General features: G+C 55.0%; 3 non-coding genes across 3 annotated transcripts; all 3 read left to right on the top strand.

Moving 5' to 3' along the window:
• The first annotated feature begins 194 nt into the window (after positions 1-194).
• On the top strand, positions 195-313 carry LOC144675215 (5S ribosomal RNA). Its single transcript, XR_013574858.1, has one exon. It is a non-coding gene; the product is annotated as a 5S ribosomal RNA (ribosomal RNA).
• Positions 314-1,178: 865 nt separating this feature from the next.
• Positions 1,179-1,297, top strand: LOC144675225 (5S ribosomal RNA). Its single transcript, XR_013574868.1, has one exon. It is a non-coding gene; the product is annotated as a 5S ribosomal RNA (ribosomal RNA).
• Positions 1,298-2,134: 837 nt separating this feature from the next.
• Positions 2,135-2,253, top strand: LOC144675228 (5S ribosomal RNA). Its single transcript, XR_013574870.1, has one exon. It is a non-coding gene; the product is annotated as a 5S ribosomal RNA (ribosomal RNA).
• Positions 2,254-5,078: the final 2,825 nt, after the last annotated feature.

The raw sequence follows: 5,078 nt of genomic DNA on the forward strand, positions 1-5,078 counted from the left end.
AGGCGTAAGTAGGGCTTGCAGTTTGCCTGTGGGGGGAGGCTGAGAAGGAAGGGAGCCAGGTGGGGGAGGGATGAAAGGGAGTAGGAGGGAAAGAAGAAGAGAGAGAGAGAGAGAGAAAAAAAAAGAAAACCCGCGGTAAAGAAGAAGGGGCTGGACTGAGAGGCTTGAATTAGCCAGAAAGGCAGGCGGCAAGTGCCTACGGCCATACTAGTCTGAAAATGCCCGATCTCGTCTGATCTCGGAAGCTAAGCAGACTCAGGCCTGGTTAGTACTTGGATGGGAGACCGCCTGGGAATACCAGGTGCAGTAGGCTTTTGCTGCCAGCAGAGGCTGCTCACCTCACCACTCTCCACATTCACTCTGCCACACAACGGAGGCGCAATCTTTTTGCTGCTGCTGCTGCTGCTGCTGCTGCTGCTGCTGTCCACGTCGTCCGCATGCCACGGCTCGTTTGCGGGCAGCGAGAAGGTAGCCAGGCCGGTTGGCCAGCACATTCAGCTACCCCGGCGTTGCTGGGCCATTCGAGTGGAGACTGCTCGGGAAGCTGGGCTCGGCGGCCTGTGATCGGCGCGGACGCATGCACGTCGGGCCGCCCTTGTGCCTCGGGGCGAGCTTTCCCTAAGTTGAAGGCAGGGCAGAGTAGAGGGGGAAGAAGCTGTGCCTGCTGGTAAAAGGATCAAGAGCGAGAGGGCCCCACAGATTTAACGTGAGTTGCAAAAGAAGCAAATGTGAGCTGAGAAAAAACTTGTCGACACCACGGGCGGTTGAGGTCTGGAAGGCCGTGACTTCCTGCAAGTGTGGCGGAGGCAGTGAATCGAGGCGTTCGAGAAGGCGTCGGATGATTATTTGGATAGAAAGAAGGTGCAGGGGTACGGGGACAAAGGCACAAGAGGCGGATGGTAGCGCGTGCCTGACGCTTCCCCCAGTGCGGACAGGACGAATGTTGAACGGGAGCAAGGGTGCAGGCTGGAGGCTGGTAAGGCGCAAGTAGGGCTTGCAGTTTGCCCGTGGGGGGAGGCTGAGAAGGAAGGGAGCCCGGTGGGGAAGGGATGAAAGGCAGTAGGAGGGAAAGAAGAAGAAGAAGTAGAAGAGAGAGAGAGAAAAAAAACAAAAACTGCGGTAAAGAAGAAGTGGCTGGACTGAGAGGCTTCAATTAACCAGAAAGGCAAGCTGCAAGTGCCTATGGCCATACTAGTCTGAAAACGCCTGATCTCGTCTGATCTCGGAAGCTAAGCCGACTCAGGCCTGGTTAGTACTTGGATGGGAGACCGCCTGGGAATACCAGGTGCAGTAGGCTTTTGCCGCCAGCAGAGGCTGCTCACCTCACCACTCTCCACATTCACTCTGCCACACAACGGAGGCGCAATCTTTTTGCTGCTGCTGCTGCTGCTGCTGTCCGCGTCGTCCGCATGCCACTGCTCGTTTGCGGGCAGCGAGAAGGTAGCCAGGCCGGTTGGCCAGCACACTCAGCTACCCCGGCGTTGCTGGGCCATTCGAGTGGAGACTGCTCGGGAAGCTGGGCTCGGCGGCCTGTGATCGGCGCGGACGCATGCACGTTGGGCTTCCCTTGTGCCTCGGAGCGAGCTTTCCCTAAGTTGAAGGCAGGGCAGAGTAGAGGGGGAAGAAGCTGTGCCCGCAGGTAAAAGGATCAAGAGCGAGAGGGCCCCACAGATTTAAAGTGAGTTGCAAAAGAAGCAAATGTGAGCTGAGAAAAAGCTTGTGGACACAACGGGCGGTTGAGGTCTGGAAGGCCGTGACTGCCTGCAAGCGTGGCGGAGGCAGGTTGAATCGAGGCATTCGAGAGGGCGTTGGATGATTATTTGGATAGAAACAACGTGCAGGGGTACGGGGACAAAGGCACAAGAGGCGGATGGTAGTGCGTGCCTGACGCTTCCCCCAGTGCGGACAGGACGAATGTTGAACGGGAGCAAGGGTGCAGGCTGGTGAGGCGCAAGTAGGGCTTGCAGTTTGCACGCGGGGGGAGGCTGAGAAGGAAGGTAGCCCGGTGTGGTAGGGATGAAAGGGAGTAGGAGGGAATGAAGAAGAAGAGAGAGAGAAAAAAAACAAAAACTGCGGTAAAGAAGTGGTGGCTGGACTGAGAGCCTTCAATTAGCCAGAAAGGCAGGTCACAAGTGGCTACGGCCATACTAGTCTGAACACGCCCGATCTCGTCTGATCTCAGAAGCTAAGCAGACTCAGGCCTGGTTAGTACTTGGATGGGAGACCGCCTGGGAATACCGGGTGCAGTAGGCATTTGCTGCCAGCAGAGGCTGCTCACATCACCCCTCTCCACATTCACTCTGCCACACAACGGACGCGCAAACTTTTTGCTGCTGCTGCTTCTGTCCGCTTCCTCGGCATTCCCCGGCTCGTTTGCTGGCAGGGAGAAGTTAGCCAGGCCGGTTGGCCAGCACATTCAGCTACCCCGGCGTTGCTGGGCCATTCGAGTGGAGACTGCTCGGGAAGCTGGGCTCGGCGGCCTGTGATCGGCGCGGACGCATGCACGTTGGGCATCCCTTGTGCCTCGGAGCGAGCTTTCCCTAAGTTGAAGGCAGGGCAGAGTAGAGGGGGAAGAAGCTGTGCCCGCTGGTAAAAGGATCAAGAGCGAGAGGGCCCCACAGATTTAACGTGAGTTGCAAAAGAAGCAAATGCGAGGTGAGAAAAAACTTGAGGCATTCGAGAGGGCGTCGGATGATTATTTGGATAGAAACAATGTGCAGGGGTACGGGGACAAAGGCACAAGAGGCGGATGGTAGCGCGTGCCTGACGCTTACCCCAGTGCGGAGAGGACGAATGTTGAACGGGAGCAAGGGTGCAGGCTGGTGATGCGCAAGTAAGGAAGGGAGCCAGGTGGGGCAGGGATGAAAGGGAGTAGGAGGGAAAGAAGAAGAGAGAAAAAAAGTCTCTCTCTCTCTCACTCAGTCTCTCTCTCTCTCTCACACACAGTCTCTCTCTCTCTCTCTCACACACACACACACACACACACACAGTCTCTCTCTCACACACAGTCTCTCTCTCACACAGTCTCTCTCTCTCACACACACAGTCTCTCTCTCTCTCTCTCACACACACAGTCTCTCTCTCTCTCTCACACACAGTCTCTCTCTCTCTCTCTCACACACACACACACACACACACACACACAGTCTCTCTCTCTCTCTCCCACACACAGTCTCTCTCTCTCTCTCTCCCCCACACAGTCTCTCTCTCTCTCTCCCACACACAGTCTCTCTCTCTCTCTCCCACACACAGTCTCTCTCTATCTCTCTCCCACACACAGTCTCTCTCTCTCCCACACACAGTCTCTCTCTCTCTCTCCCACACACAGTCTCTCTCTCTCTCTCCCACACACAGTCTCTCTCTCTCTCTCCCACACACAGTCTCTCTCTCTCTCTCCCACACACAGTCTCTCTCTCTCTCCCACACACAGTCTCTCTCTCTCTCTCCCACACACAGTCTCTCTCTCTCTCTCCCACACACAGTCTCTCTCTCTCTCTCCCACACACAGTCTCTCTCTCTCTCTCCCACACACAGTCTCTCTCTCTCTCTCTCTCCCACACACAGTCTCTCTCTCTCTCTCCCACACACAGTCTCTCTCTCTCTCTCCCACACACAGTCTCTCTCTCTCTCTCCAACACACAGTCTCTCTCTCTCTCTCTCACACACAGTCTCTCTCTCTCTCTCTCACACAGTCTCTCTCTCTCTCTCTCACACACACACACACACACACACACACACAGTCTCTCTCTCTCTCTCTCTCACACACACACACACACACACACACACAGTCTCTCTCTCTCTCTCCCACACACACACACACACCGTCTCTCTCTCTCGCTCCCACACACCGTCTCTCTCGCTCTCTCCCACACACCGTCTCTCTCTCTCTCTCCCACACACAGTCTCTCTCTCTGTCCCACACACAGTCTCTCTCTCTCTCCCACACACAGTCTCTCTCTCTCTCTCCCACACACAGTCTCTCTCTCTCTCCCACACACAGTCTCTCTCTCTCTCTCCCACACACAGTCTCTCTCTCTCTCTCCCACACACAGTCTCTCTCTCTCTCTCCCACACACAGTCTCTCTCTCTCTCTCCCACACACAGTCTCTCTCTCTCTCTCCCACACACAGTCTCTCTCTCTCTCTCCCACACACAGTCTCTCTCTCTCTCTCCCACACACAGTCTCTCTCTCTCTCTCGCACACACAGTCTCTCTCTCTCTCTCGCACACACAGTCTCTCTCTCTCTCTCGCACACACAGTCTCTCTCTCTCTCTCGCACACACAGTCTCTCTCTCTCTCACACACACAGTCTCTCTCTCTCTCACACACACAGTCTCTCTCTCTCTCACACACACACAGTCTCTCTCTCTCTCTCCCAGTCTCTCTCTCTCACACACACAGTCTCTCTCTCTCTCTCTCACACACAGCTCTCTCTCTCTCTCTCACACACACAGTCTCTCTCTCTCTCTCTCACACACAGTCTCTCTCTCTCACACACACAGTCTCTCTCTCTCACACACAGTCTCTCTCTCTCACACACAGTCTCTCTCTCTCACACACACAGTCTCTCTCTCTCACACACACAGTCTCTCTCTCTCACACACACAGTCTCTCTCTCTCACACACACAGTCTCTCTCTCTCTCACACAGTCTCTCTCTCTCACACACAGTCTCTCTCTCTCACACACAGTCTCTCTCTCTCACACACAGTCTCTCTCTCTCTCACACACACACAGCCTCTCTCTCTCACACACACACAGCCTCTCTCTCTCTCTCACTCTCACACACACACACTCCCCCTCTCACACACACACAGTCTCTCTCGCTCACACACAGTCTCTCTCGCTCACACACACACAGTCTCTCTCTCTCACACACACACAGTCTCTCTCTCTCTCACTCACACACACAATCTCTCTCTCTCTCTCACACACACACACAGTCTCTCTCTCTCTCTCACACACACACAGTCTCTCTCTCTCTCTCCCACACACAGTCTCTCTCTCTCTCTCCCACACAGTCTCTCTCTCTCACACACACAGTCTCTCTCTCTCCACACACAGTCTGTCTCTCTCAC

The sequence above is a fragment of the Cetorhinus maximus genome, unplaced genomic scaffold (genome assembly GCF_964194155.1).
Source record: "Cetorhinus maximus unplaced genomic scaffold, sCetMax3.hap1.1 HAP1_SCAFFOLD_918, whole genome shotgun sequence".
NCBI classification, from domain to species: domain Eukaryota; kingdom Metazoa; phylum Chordata; class Chondrichthyes; order Lamniformes; family Cetorhinidae; genus Cetorhinus; species Cetorhinus maximus.